At 43.3% G+C, this 14,531-nt stretch overlaps 1 pseudogene; it reads right to left on the reverse strand.

Moving 5' to 3' along the window:
• Positions 1 to 7,716: 7,716 nt before the first annotated feature.
• LOC117029678 (eukaryotic translation initiation factor 3 subunit E-like) lies at positions 7,717 to 10,064 on the reverse strand (annotated as a pseudogene).
• Positions 10,065 to 14,531: the final 4,467 nt, after the last annotated feature.

Raw genomic sequence — 14,531 nt, forward strand, 5'->3', positions numbered from 1 at the left:
TGTGTAGGTATTTGTCTCATTTTGTCCATGAGTGAGGGGGGACTGGACAAAAATGACATGGAGAAAAAGACTTTTACTATCTATACTCGTAAGACAAGAAAATTCTCAAGCGAGCCAAATAGGAGCCAAGTGCTGACAGATTTCCTGCAAGCATTAGAATTGCTCCCCATTACACAGTGGACTTCCAGTCGATTCAGGTTGTTTACAGCCTTGACTTTGAGCCACATGCCCAATTCATCTCCTGCTCAGAATGAAGATTTTCTCCTAATTCTTTCAACTTCTGATGTTGGGACTTGTCTTCCCATTTATGACATCAAAAGTGATACTTGACACAACTTGTGGCAGCTTCAAGAGGGAGAAAGTAAAGTGTCCGAGAAGCTGCTCTGACAAGGTTTTTATAGAAAGGTGTGAAAGGGAAAACTTGAAGGCAACACAGACATGGCTTGTTGGAAGCCGTTGGGCTAGGAACCCACAGGTGGTGTTGAATAGAGACTTCCCAGGACATTCAGTATGGCTAGTTGGTGGTTCACTAGGGCAGGATTCACTAAGGTGTGAGGACTAACCAATATCACAGGTACCCCTAGGATGTATTTCAGTGTTTTGAAGCAGGAAACAGAAGTAGAGGCTCAAAGCCATGAGTCATTCAAGGGGACATAAGGAAGAAGAGTATAGTAGACAGGTCAAAGGGTCCAGAGCCTGTGATTTTTCTGGTGTTGGGGTATCTTTGGGGGGTTATGCCACAAGGTTCTCAGAGACAGGGCGTATTAGAGAACTGGTCGCCTCTCTATCCCTTCCTGCCCCCATAAATCGAGCTGGGCAATTTTCTCTCTCTCAAAGGTCCTCTGTACAGTCAATTTGGTTCTTGCAGTCAAGGCTTCAGTGCCTGTCCTCTCTCCAAAAGTGGGTGCGTGTGGTCAAGGACCATTCTGGGCTGACCCTCACTTTGTAATTAACTCTCTTTACCAGCATCCCACTTGCTTCTGATGGGGCAGTGCTCACGTTTGTGTTTATGTGTGTAACTGCCAAACAGGGCTGGGCCAGCTGTGTGTTGGCATCCTAATTGTCTCCAATCACAGGGAAATGAATTGCAGGGAGAAAAGTAATGAGGAGTGGAGCACCCTGGCCGCCAGCCAAAGGCTCCACACTGTCAGTTGTAAAGCCCGCAAATCTGCCATCAAAGGGCACTTGAGGTTGCCAGGGAAGTCAGAAGCCTGGTGCCAACCTGCTTAAGGAGGGTGGTGGGGTCGAGGGGAGGGGATCAGGACTGGGGAAGGAGAGCACTTGAGTGAGGGAGAGAGAGGAGAGATTCAAGCACTTTCTCTTCTTTTTCACCTCTCTTTCTTCTTCTTTTTGTCCTCTCCTATCTCCGGATCACCAGCAGCCTCCAATGCCATCCTAGCCGTGATCTGGAGAGCACAGGGAAGTAAAGAGAGGGCAGGGCAGGGCACGAAGAAGAGGGTGGTTGATAAAAGGGGTCTGCAAGGATTTACGTGATGAAGAACAAAAACATCTCATAGAACACGTTCTTCAGCCCGCCTTGAGTTTGCAGTCACTACTGCTGCTATGGTGACGGGGCTGCTCGTGGAGCTGGCCTCTACGCTGAGGTTGTGGCTGCTCCTGGTGTAGTTACGTCAATGGTGGGGATTCCATTGATGAGCGACAATAGGCATGGAAGCCCTAGCGCTTTCACTCAAGGTTACCTTCTATGAGTGAAATTAGGAAGAATAAAAATGTCACAGAATGAGATCAACGCTCTGTAGAAATTGCCCAAGAAGTCATAAAACGGGCAGTTAGTAAAAAGCAGTCAGTGAAAAGGAGTTTAGGAGAACCCAGGCTATCAAGCCTCAGTCAAGCTGGAGAATTTCACATATTCATGTACATTTACTTGGCTGCGGTTGAAACCTAACTGCGGGTCGATACTTGAAGGAGATTTGCCATCGAGAAGAAGGATCTGCAGTGAACTTGCAGGGTCGGGGGAGAGGGTTCTCTTATGGACAGATTTGTCACTGAGTTCCAAGAGTTGTCCAGGGAAGAAGGATGGAAGTCAGGAAGACAGAATATTCTTGACCTAGAGAAGCACTCCTGTTGTAGGCAGGGATGTTTCCCAGGCACTCACAGTGGTTGGGTGTAAAGTTTTCCAGGACTGTTCAGTTTCCATTGATGGATTGACCCATGAATTTATCCCATAAATATTTATTGAGTACCAACTGTATGACAGACACTTTGCTAGTCCCTGAGAATAAAGGAATGAACAAAGGAGATACAGCCCCTATCCTCGTTGAGCTTTCAGTTGAGCAGAAAATATAGAGGGTTATGCAAGAAAGTCTGAACATCGTGTGCTTCAGGCAGTGAGACAGGGAGAGTGGCAGGAGATAACGCTGGTGAGGAAGGTGCGGCCCAGGTCAGGTAGGACCTTTTCTCGGTGCTAAGGGGATAGCGCCCTATTCTGAGGGCAACGGTGGCGAGCAGAACTTTTTTGATTGCACGTGAAAGAAAATGCACTTGAATAATGTGTGGGCAAAAAGGCAATTTACTGGCCTGGAATCCAAGGAAGAGATGTAAGCTGAACACTGATAGGAGGATCTGAGATGAGCCTGCACTGAGGATGACACTCGGATCAGTAGCTTGAACTTGGCGAGGAATTTCCCTGCCTTCTCACGTTGCTGACTTCTGCCTCTCTATACGCTTTCTCCAAATGGTAGAGAAAACAGACACCTATAGCTTCTGACTTTTACCATGTAGCCTCGACCCCTGGAGAAGAACTCACTTTCCTTTCTCCTGCCCCAGGTCATGTATCCTGGAGAGGAGCCTTATGGCCCATTTGGGTCAAGTGTCCACCCATGGTCAATCAAGTCTGTCTAGAAGGTGAAGTAAATGAAAGAACTTGGAAGCTACCCTAGGAACTACGTCAATTGGGTAGGGGGAGCTAGGGGATATGGATGTCCCATGGAAGTCCACTACAGCCATCAGTGCCCACCAAGCAACCTCTGGACTTCTAAAGCATGTTCCTAAGATACCCTGATTCTGGAACCGATGCAAATATTGGTGTTCAGGCGCTGGGAAATGCTATCACATTGGCAAGTAATTGATGAATAAGTCACAGACATATAACTGATGGCTTAGAGTAGTGCTGGCACTTAATAATACGTGGGCATAATTCAGTTCTGGACCCACATGGCTAACAATCTGGGTTATAGTGACACCTTCAAAGCAGGACGGCCAAAGCACCAGCTACTATCGCCTACATCTCCCTATAACTTCCCTCCCAGTGATAGCAATTTTGATGGATGCCAGCGATTCCATTACTAGGAAGTAATGATAAGTCTCCAGCATGAACCATGGTTTCTTTCTGCTCTTCACTACCAAACACATGACACATGCTCACTAGTTGATAAAGGTATGTGATAAATTAAATCTGAGTAGAGAATTCTTCCTATTGTTTGTGGGCCTCATTTTGAATAAGCGAAGTTTTCCCACTAACCTTCAGCAGAATCTCCATGGATCCTCTAATAATAACCTTGACAGGCAAAGCTCCAAACAAACATTAATTAGGTCTCTTAACACTCTTGTAAATCAGTAAGCCATATGGCAATTATAAAAAATAGGATAATTTTAAGGAGCAAGAAATTTTAAAATGATTGTTTACTTTATCATAACAGAGAAATAGTTTACATACACACAAAAATGAATATTCAGAGCCATAGGTAAGACAGAAATGCGTGGCTAATTTCTGATGAGCCAGAGTCAACTAGGGTAGATTGATCTGTCTGAGTGCAAAGGTGTATGTAGTCTCTGCTTTGCATTCCCAATTCATATGCCTTGTCCTAGACCCACACTGTCTACTAGAACTTTCTGTGATGATAGAAATGTTCTATATCTGCAATGTCCAATATGAGAGCCATTAGTGGCTAGTGTGACTGAGGAACTCAAATTTTAATTTGCTTAATTTAATATAACTTACATACCACATGTAGCTACTGTGTTGGACAGTACGAACTTAGACCATGGTTCATGGATTTGGAAACGTTGTGTTTTGGAAGAGGATACACAAGAGATGTTAATACAGTGTTAATCAGAGTGTGTTCTACAGGCAGGGCATAGGAATTGTCATAATGGTGAAATTATTCATTATCCCCCTCATCACAGGTCATTCATTCATTCAAAAACCATATATTGAACACGTACGATGTGCCAGGTTCTGTACTGATCAGGGGACTAGCCATTCTCCTGGCTTAGACTTGAAGGAGAGAAATGAGCAGATAAAAAAGACAGAGAAGTTTTTTGTTTTTTTTTTGTTTGTTTGTTTGTTTTTAATTTATTTTTAATTTATTGGGGTGACAATTGTTAGTAAAACTACATAGATTTCAGGTGTGCAATTCTGTATCACATCATCCATAAATCACACTGTGTGTTCACCACCCAGAGTCAGCTCCCCTTCCATCACCATACATTTGATCCCCCTCACCCTCATCCCCCACCCCCCAACCCCCTTATGCTCTGGTAACCACCAAATTACGTTCCCCAGATTAATTTTCAAACCCCGTGGCCATCCTGTGGTCACCGACTGCCCTCCAATCCCCTCACCCTCTCCCCCACCCCCTACCCCTCCCGCCCATCTAGCAACCCTCAGATTTTCCTCATTGTCTCCCAAACTGTTTCTGATTAGTTCATTCACTTATTCTTTTCTTTAGAATCCGTAAATAAGTGAGATCATATGGTACTTATCTTTCTCTACAGAGAAGTTTTTGACGTATTGTTTCTATTAGGGGCAGGCACATGAGCTGTAGGAATATAGAGGAGGGGCAACTAATTCATCCTAGAAGTATGAGTGGGGTAGAATACTTCCTAGAAAGGTGGAGCTGATTCTTAAAGGAGCAGTAAGGATTCCCCCAGGTGATGAGGATGGAGGGAAGGGCCCTTCCCGGGCAGAAGAACTGGCCCAGGCAAAGGTACACCAGTACTAGAGAGGGCGGACCTTTGGGGAACTTTCAGAAGCATGGCACATAGAATATAGGGTACATGAGATAAGTGGTCAGCCATGGCCCCTAGGAAGAAGGTAGGGCAGTCAAAGGAGTTTGATAAAAGAGTTTGGATGTTTCCCCTAAAGGTAGTGGGCAGTCATTCAAAGGGCTTTGTGAAGTGGAATCACAAGATCAGATTTCCCTACTAGAAAGACCCTTTGGCAGCAGTGTGGTAATGATTTAGACGGAGTGAGAATGGAGACAGGAACCCCTAGGGAAGACAAGCTTTTCTTCTATGAGACGCCCGGATGTCGTATCTAAGTAAGTGCTGCTGACCAAATGCAAAAGTAACTGGTCCCTTCTGAGGAATGGTGGGGAAATCTGGGTTGCAGGTGCTGGAAAGTCTGAAGCTGGCATCACTGAAAGCAAGGAGCCTGGTGTGGCACCAGGGGGTCCATCCTTTGGAGAAAGAAGTGTGTCTACTTGAGCAACGTGTGTGTACATGGATGGATGGGCAACCTGAGCTCGGTGAGCCTTGAGGTGAGAGTGCTGACTAGATTACGGTGCTACTTTCCTTTCTATCTTTCCTCTGTGCATGAACTTCTTCCTGGGTTGCCTGCTGTATTAGTCTGCTCTGGTTGCCATAACAAAATACCGTCGACGGGGCAACTTACACAACAGATAGTCCTCACAGTTCTGGAGGCTGGGAAGTCCACGATAAGGAGCCAGCCAATTTGGTTCTAGGTGAGAGCTTGCTTCCTGGCTTTTAGATGGCCACTTTCTCATGATGTCCTCACGTGGTCTTTTCTCAGTATGTGCACATGGAGATCTCTCTCCTCTTCCTCTTCTTATAAGGCCACTATTCCCATCGTGAGGGCTCCACCCTCATGACTTAGTCTAACCCTGGTTACCTCCCAAAGGCCCCATTTCCAAATACCATCATGATGGGGTTAGGGCTTGAACGTACAGATTTGGGGAGGGGGCTGCAAATGTTGAGTCTGTAATACCTGCACTGGGCAAATGACCAGTTTGAGGCTGGGTACCCGCGGGACTTCCCAAAGGTGCACGCAGGATGTACCTCCACTTGGTATCTCAAGAGCACTGATAAAACCCAGGCAAGAGTTACACAGTTCATGCTGTGCTCCCTGCTGAGTGGGGCCAAGGACACAGGCCCAGACCCAACCTCCTGCGCTGGGCCTAGAAGAGGTTTATTCATCCCCCCTGCGGTTGGCCTTTCTCATCACTCATCTCTCATTCAGAAAGCAAGAATCTTTATTCCCTGAATAGGCACAGCTGAGTGGCCAAGGAGATAAGAGCTCAGAAGAGATTGGGTGGTTGGCAGAGGCCGGCTTGGGTTGAGAATGTTAAGCAATTTTGAGCTGCTTGCATCTACCTGTCATCCCGACAGTGGTTGTCCCCAGGGGTGGAGTCAGGGCAAGAAGAGATTATGAGAAGAAAGATTGGGGTTACTATGAGAACAGACTTTTAACTTTCCAGCTATAAGATGGACGTCTTGAAAGGTGATGGGTTCTCCATTATTGAAGGTGTGAAAGTAGAGGCTTGATGACAATTTGGCAAAGATGCTGTAGGGGGACAAAAGCAACAAAGGAGGACTTAGACTGGGAAAGCAACAAAGAGAACACAACATTATGTAAATTCTCTGCCGCATCATCTAAGTAAACAGACTATTACAACATAGTGCTCAGCGGGGGGAGTTCAGGGTGCCTGGGGAGCACGTCAGAGGGAATATGTTATCCTGACGTTAGGGTAGACCACCCAGAGGAAGTGACATTTCAACCGAACCCTGAAGGACCAATAGGATTTAGCTAGGGGGAACGGGATGGCATTGAAGGTCACAGACTGCTCCACTTTGTGATTCTTGCAAATAATTAGCTGGCTCAGAATGTCAGTAGTGCAAGGTGAAGAAACCTTGATGTAGAGTCAGTTTGGAATTCCTGGCTTGTGAGCAATGACAGACCTCTTCTAGTGTAAGCTGTTTGAATGCGTTGTTTTGCTTCCTCATTTTACATTTGTTCTTTATTCATCAAATGTAACACTTTTTGACAGGATCTAAGACAGCACTGTAGAAAAGAGAGTGGAGCCATTCTTTGCAATCCTGAATTCTTTATAGTGCTCTTAAGTCCTGGAGAAGGCAATGGTGCAAGTACGGATGATGCAGTGAAATGTAGCCATCGCCAGTAAACCGCAGACACCATGCTTCTCCCACTTCTTGGCACCTTCTTCCGGATGACACTACTCAGTCACGAGTCATTGCAAAGCTCCTTCTCACTGTCCCCTGTGACACTTGCAGCCCTACAGGTTGTCAGAACTCTGAAAGGCACAGGCTGAGCCTGTGCTATGTATGGGGGAAAGAAATGCAGAACGAGACACAGACTTATGGGAAGCATTAAAGACCTCTGGGCATTTGGGCGGGGGAAGAGGGGAGGAATGGAAACTTGACCTGATTTTCATGGGCAAATTCCAAGAATATGCTTCCAAGTTTGGACTTTCTCTCTCTAGGGTCATGTACTCATAAATGTTCAGTTAAATATTGAGAACCGAAGCTCAGTTTTTTCCCTTTTTTTCTTTTTTCCACAAGATAATGGAACACAGCAAATTTTATTCAAATTCTCCAAAATTTATACTCAATATGTTAATTACTTCTAAAATGTATGTCCCCTTTATATAATGGTTTTGTTGTTTCATCTTTCTTTTATAGTTTTTCCATCTTTTCTTTACAATTCTTCAATAGAAGCTAGTCTTGAATTATGCAGTTAGGAGCCTCTGACCTACTATTCTGGTTAAGTTTCTTCTCAATATTTATGGCCAACATCTGGCTTCTAAAAAAAAGTCTTCTGGTCTTTTCAATCACTTGCTGATTGGGTGAGACTGCATTGTTACCCATAACCACATGACCTAGTTTAGAATCAATCTTGGCATCCAGTCACACATTTCTAATCAAATTTACAATCCACCTTTCAGCTTCTTCTGGAGTCATGTTCAGTTTATCTACCAACACGTTAATGCTGATACACTGGTGGACACAACAAAAAGTTTCAAATATGAAGAGACGAGCATTTTTAATGAAATCCTCAAGACAAGCCACCAAGAAGTCATTCACTAGCACAGATTCACATTCCCTCAGCTTTTTCTGACCCCCATCAAAGTCAAGGTTTACATATAAGCAGTCGATAAACTCTGTAATTGGGTCTTGAGTAAGACTCCTGTTGAATAACTTTGACCAGATCTTTTAGCACCTGCGGGATTTTAGAACATCTTTGTTCATCATGACTGTACGAGGTCTGACAATTATGTTCGTGAACTTGGTGCAACAATGTTGCTAATCTTTTTTTGATATCAGAGGGATTAGTCATTATGAATTTGTACCAACTGGACAAACAGTTAACCAAGTTGACTATTTGGAAGAGCTGAAAAGGCTGCCTCAAAAAGTTAGACAACCTGAACTTTTTGCCAACAATTCATGGCTCTTGCATCACGACAATGCACCAGCTCACACGGCACTGTCTGTGAGGGAGTTTTTAGCCAGTAAACAAATAACTGTATTGGAACACCCTCCCTACTCACCTGATCTGGCCCCCAATGACTTCTTTCTTTGCCCAAAGATAAAGGAAATATTGAAAGGAAGACATTATGATGACATTCAGAACATCAAGGGTAATACGACGACAGCTCTGATGGCCATTACAGGAAAAGAGTTCCAAAATTGCTTTGAAGGGTAGACTAGGCGCTGGTGTCGGTGCATAGCTTCCCAAGGGGAGGACTTCGAAGGTGACCATAGTGATACTCAGCAATGAGGTGTGTAGCCCGTTTTTTAGGATGAGTTTGTGACCTTGTCAGACCTCATATATGAACACACTGTCTGAATTGCATTAAGATACTGTGAGTGGTAAAGGAAGAGATCAGTAATGTTATCTCATCCTTTGGGGTCATTGAAGGAAACAGAGACCAGTGAATGAGCCATGTTCACTGCTGAAGAGACCGGAGTGGAGAACTCACAGAGTTATTATCTATGGTCTCTTTTAACCATGTAACATCTTTCATGGCTGCATCCCAAATTTGCATTAAAATTTCAGAGGCCAGTTTTCCCCACAGTGCACTCAAAGCATTTCTATCTGTCGCCGGAACCAACACTCTAAAGAAGTAAAGATATTCTGCTGCTCCAGACTAATTCCCACATTCGTATTGGAATGTTGCATGTCTGTTGAGTGTATCTAAATACTCTCACCTAAAACCATGATTGTCCACCAGGTAGTCAAACAGTATCCCACCGTCCCTGGTTGGCTATATTTGCCTTGTGGTTTCTGTATCTTCAAACATCTTCACAACTGTGTCTGTTTCTGCCTGAAGCTGCTTCAGTTGTGCAACAACTGGTGTTCTTTTTCCTCTCAAAGCATGAGGAATATCATCAGGATAAAGGTTTTGGTATATATCCATAGTAGTTAATGGTGTCGGTATCACTAAGAAGATCCAATTTCCCTTGTGATAATTCTTTTTCATTATATATCTCTTTTTTGGAGAGAAACTCAAGCAACAGAAAGACTGAATGCTGATCCAAAAAGTGTGCAATGTGAGTGGCCAAGACTTATTACACTATCTTGTCAAGGAAAAAGCTGAAGCTCAGTTTTATGAAGAACCAAACCTGACTTTGTCATCATCTTTTATATTGCTCACTTGCAGATTTTATGGTTCCATCTAACACTCTCTTCTCTGTGGTTATTTGAAAACTTATCCTGCTTTAACATGCTGGAGAGATAGCGTGGTGTAAAAAAAATTAGCATGGAATTTAGAGACAGATTATGAATCTCAACATCTGCATAATGAGCTGTGTGACCTGGGTCACTTCTGTGACATCTCTGAGTGTGTTTCCTCATTTGAAATTTAAGGGTAACGTCTGTCTCATAGCAAGAGTCTGGTACAGTGCCTGATACATATCAGTAGATGCTCAAAAGATATTCCCCTTTTCTTAATGCATAGTCCTTTCTTGTCTTTTCTATGCTGCTATGTCTTAGGTCCTGTAAAAATTTGTTACATTTGATGGTTGTAAATCACATTTAAAATGACAAAGAAAAAACACTCAGCCATATGGCTTAGTGTATCAAGAACTGTATTATATCTTACAAGACAGAATTCCAGTTGACTCTGGAATTCTGTTTGTCAGTTTTAAACACCCATTTCCTTGGAAAGATTTGTGTAAGAATGAAGAAATGAAAGACATGTTTAAACAATCACATTTTTGACCAACCCTAAAAATTGTCAGTTGTGCAAACTTTTCATTTTGAATGCTTCTGATGTAAAAAATCATGGTGTAGATTCATTTTTTTCCATGCATAGTTCAGAGCTACCTCAATAAAATGTTGTGGACTCTTGGAGCTGGAAGGAATCTTGATGATTTGTAATAAATGCAAGTGACAATGCCATGGGCTGTTACCTGGGACATTAGTTCCTCCATAAACCTGTCTGATAAGGAAACAGACTCAGTGATAGAAGTGGCTGGCTCTAGATGTGGTGATAGGGTTCGTGATACGTACATTGTGTTGGTCTGCTCGAGGCTTATTCCTCATGTGGCACTTGGGAGTCACCTGCCTCTCTCTTGACCAATTGGCAGCAGCAAGACATGCAGGGAGGGACTTCCCATCCTAGAACCACGGCCCAGTTTGTCTGTAACCTCGCAGGGAAAGCCCTGGCACTGGTAAGCACTGCTCTCACTTACTGGAAGCCTCGATTGACCACATTCTGGCGTAGGCCAAGGTTGAGTTGGTTCCTCCAACCCCTGCTGAGATCCCTACAGCTATTCAGAGCTTGAAAACAATAGTCAACAGTGCTCAAACTGGGAGCTTCAAACAGCTCCCAGTGAGGAAGCTCTGCTGAAGGAGGTGGCCACTGAGGTGTGATGTGGTTTTACGTGGGCGAGACCATAAACAAGCGTGGCATCGTTGGCTATAATGTTTGAAGATCAATTGTTAACATCTGTTTCTTTTGGGTTTATTATTTGAATGTTCTTGGATCATGTGTGATCAGACTGGTATTTGAATAAAATGTGTCAAAATAATATTTTCTATATCAAACTCTGCATGGAAGGACACATTTTCTCTTGACATTAAGTTGGATTGTGTTTTGCTTTAATGATGTTAATATAGCTCTAAATGCATGTCTTTGCTTAGCCTGGAACTGGAAAGGATATATGTGAGTATACCAACCTGTTACATATACTTATGAGGATAATATTTTAATTTGAAGTTGGAAATGTGATATTTTATTTCCAGAAAAGTTGGGGAAAAGGCCTTGAGAAAACTAAAACTTGTTACAGTAGGAGAAATAATAATACCATGTACCAAAGTTAAATCATATCAGTGGACTAAAGAATGAAATTTGGATGGTTTCTCTTTGCTGAAATCAGAGAAAGCCCTTTGACAACACCTATGTCTGTAAATGTTGGGATACTTGCTGGTATTCTATGTATCTTTATAACATCTTTAATGCCAGGACAAAGTGAATGAGAGCCATAACTCAATTTTTAATCTAATTTTTATATGTGTATTATTAATCTATCTGGTTTTATGATTTTTAGAATCTATCTTTGCAAAAATAAAACATCCCATGGATATTGAAATAAAACAGGGTTATAACTCAGGGTCATCCATGGGCCTAAAAAGCATATTATGTCCTGAAATAAATTGAAGTGATTATCAAAAAAAAAAAAAAAAAAAAAAGGACACGCAGGGAGACTGGCTTCTCTATCCTCTGACCTTCTGCCTATGCTCTCCAGTTGTGTCCTAGATTCACCTGCCCAGTGCAGCTAGAGTGATACATTGTGAGTTGAACATATTTACAAAGCTGCCATATTTTTCTCTTGAACTACTAGAAAAGGTACTGGCAGAGACTGAAAGTCCAAACAAAGTCACAAATGTTGGAAGCTGGGTCGAGCCAGACAACACAGTGCAGGTGGCAGGTATGGGTGGGGAGACACATAACTCAGAACTATAGATGGTCTCTTTTTTTTTTTTTTTAAGATTTTTATTGGGGAACAGTGTGTACGTCCAGGACTTTTTTCCAAGTCCAGTTGTTGTCCTTTCAATCTTAGTTGTGGAGGGTGCCATTCAGCTTCAAGTTGTTGTCCTTTCAGTCTTAGTTGTGGAGGGCGCAGCTCAGCTCCAGGTCCAGTTGCCGTTGCTAGTTGCAGGGGGCGCAGCCCACCATCCCTTGCAGGACTCAAACCAGCAACTTTGTGGTTGAGAGGACGCACTCCAACCAACTGAGACATCCTGGAGGCAGCTCAGCTCAAGGTGCCGTGTTCAATCTTAGTTGCAGGGGACGGAGCCCATCATCGCTTGCGGGACTCGAGGAGTTGAACCGGCAACCTTGTGGCTGAGAGCCCACTGGCCCATGTGGGAATCGAACCGGCAGCCTTTGGAGTTAGGAGCACAGAGCTCCAACCGCCTGAGCCACTGGGCCGGCCCCTATAGATGGTCTCTTGAAACAGGCTCAGATGGGAGGTAACCAAGCGTCCGTATAGCAGTCACTGAGACTTGTCACTGAGTAGTACTGCGGTACCTTGACAAAGCATTGCTGATTAGAAATTAAAATGCATGGAATTGTAATTGTGTGGGGAATTTTCAAGAGGAAACAGAATCAACTTAGTGACACCATTTAGGCTCTTGTAGCCGAACACCAGAAGCAAGGATTTTTCAAGGATACCATAAGGTTCTTTTCTTTCCTGGCACAGAAGTTTCAGTGCTGAGGTTGGTTAGAGTAAAGCTATTATAGGAGACATTGCCAAAGCCTGAGCAAGGAGGTGTCAGAGAGCTGTGTCCAAATTGATGCAGACCCAGCCCTGGGACAAGCTGGACAAGCGGCCCTTTGATTCTATCCGGATCTGTTTGCCTGACTCACTGGTGGGGTTGGGCTCCTCAGGTCCTCCCACTGTCCCAAATCAAATATCTGCTGTACTGTTGGGCCCAGGGGACTTGTGTGTCCAGTGAGTCACTACTTTTTTTTTCTAACCCTGCTGTGTCGGGCTAGGTCAGTTTGTCCTGACCATGTAGCAGAGATGAGACCAGACCTGCCTGGGCCCTTTGTCTCCTGGACAAGTGGCTCAGCCAGAGTCTCTTTTCCTGAGCTCAGATTTCTTCCATTAAAAACGTATATATATGGAAATATAGTTTATGTCGCATGTGCTGTGAAGGCAAGTGTGCTGTTAACCAATATACGTTATACATGTATAAAAAAATGACCACATCCTAATCCCTGGAACCTGTGAATATGTTACCTTACATGGCAAAAGGACTTGGCAGATGTGATTGATTTGAGGATCTTGCGGTAGGGAGATTATCCTAGATCACCTGGGTTGCCCAATGTAACAAATGACAAAGTTCCTACAAGAGGGACACAGAAGGAGTCAGAGTCAGAAAAAGGAGATGCAGTGATGGAGCTAGAAGTTGGAATGATATACTTTGGAGATGGAAGAAGAGACCATGAGCCAAGGGGGCAGGCAGCCTCTAGAAGCTGGAAGGAGATTCTGTTCTTAAGTCTCCAGCAGGGATGCAGCCCTGGTACCTCCTCAGTCTTAGACTACTGACCACCATAACTATAACATAATTCTTACTGTTTTAAGCGCTAAGTTTGTGGCAACTTATTACAGCAGCAATAGGAAACAAATGTATATGTACTACATACATATTCATATATATTCTAAGTTTAAGAATTCAAGGAATATAAAACTTATATGTACTTGCACATATTATATAAAGTGAAAATAGCAATAACTTACATGAGTTGGGGTTACGACTTATGATTGTGGTCTCTGGAGTCAGCTCTGCCATGTTCTAGCGTTGTGACTTGGGCAAGTCACTGAATCTCTTTGCACCTCAGTTTCCTCAAATCTAAAATGGGCGTATGATCCTATCTTGCAACATTGAAATGAGCTAATATATATAAAGTACTTACAAGAGTTTCTGGCACGCCATCTGAAGCTGAATAATACTGAATGTCAACTATAATTTAATATATAGATAGTTACAGGATGTGGAGTACAGCATAAGGAACAGAGTCAATGGAATTGTAATAGCTATATATGATGGCAGAAGGGTAGTAGATTGGGGGAGGGGGTTATCACTTTGTGAGGGGTGTAAATGTCTAACTATTACATTTTTAAATTTTTTGTACACCTGAAACTAATACAATAAAATAAAGTAATAAAATAAAATAAAATAAAAAAGAGTACCTGGCACACATTAAGCATCATATTATTATTAATTTTTAAAAAAATTTTATTGGGGCATATTGGGGAACAGTGTGCTTCTCCAGGGCCCATTAGCTCCAAGTCATTGTCCTTCAATCTAGTTGTGGAGGGCACAGCTCAGCTCCAAGTCCAGTTGCCATTTTCAGTCTTTAATTGCAGGGGCACAGCCCACCATCCCATGCGGGAATCGAACCAGCAACCCTGTTGTTCAGAGCTCGTGTTCTAACCAACTGAGCCATCCGGCCTCTCTAAGCATCATACTATTATTATCCTTATTTTTCAAATGAAGAAACTGAGGTTGACTTTCCCAT

Source organism: Rhinolophus ferrumequinum, chromosome 11, assembly GCF_004115265.2.
Source record: "Rhinolophus ferrumequinum isolate MPI-CBG mRhiFer1 chromosome 11, mRhiFer1_v1.p, whole genome shotgun sequence".
Taxonomy (NCBI): Eukaryota; Metazoa; Chordata; class Mammalia; order Chiroptera; family Rhinolophidae; genus Rhinolophus; species Rhinolophus ferrumequinum.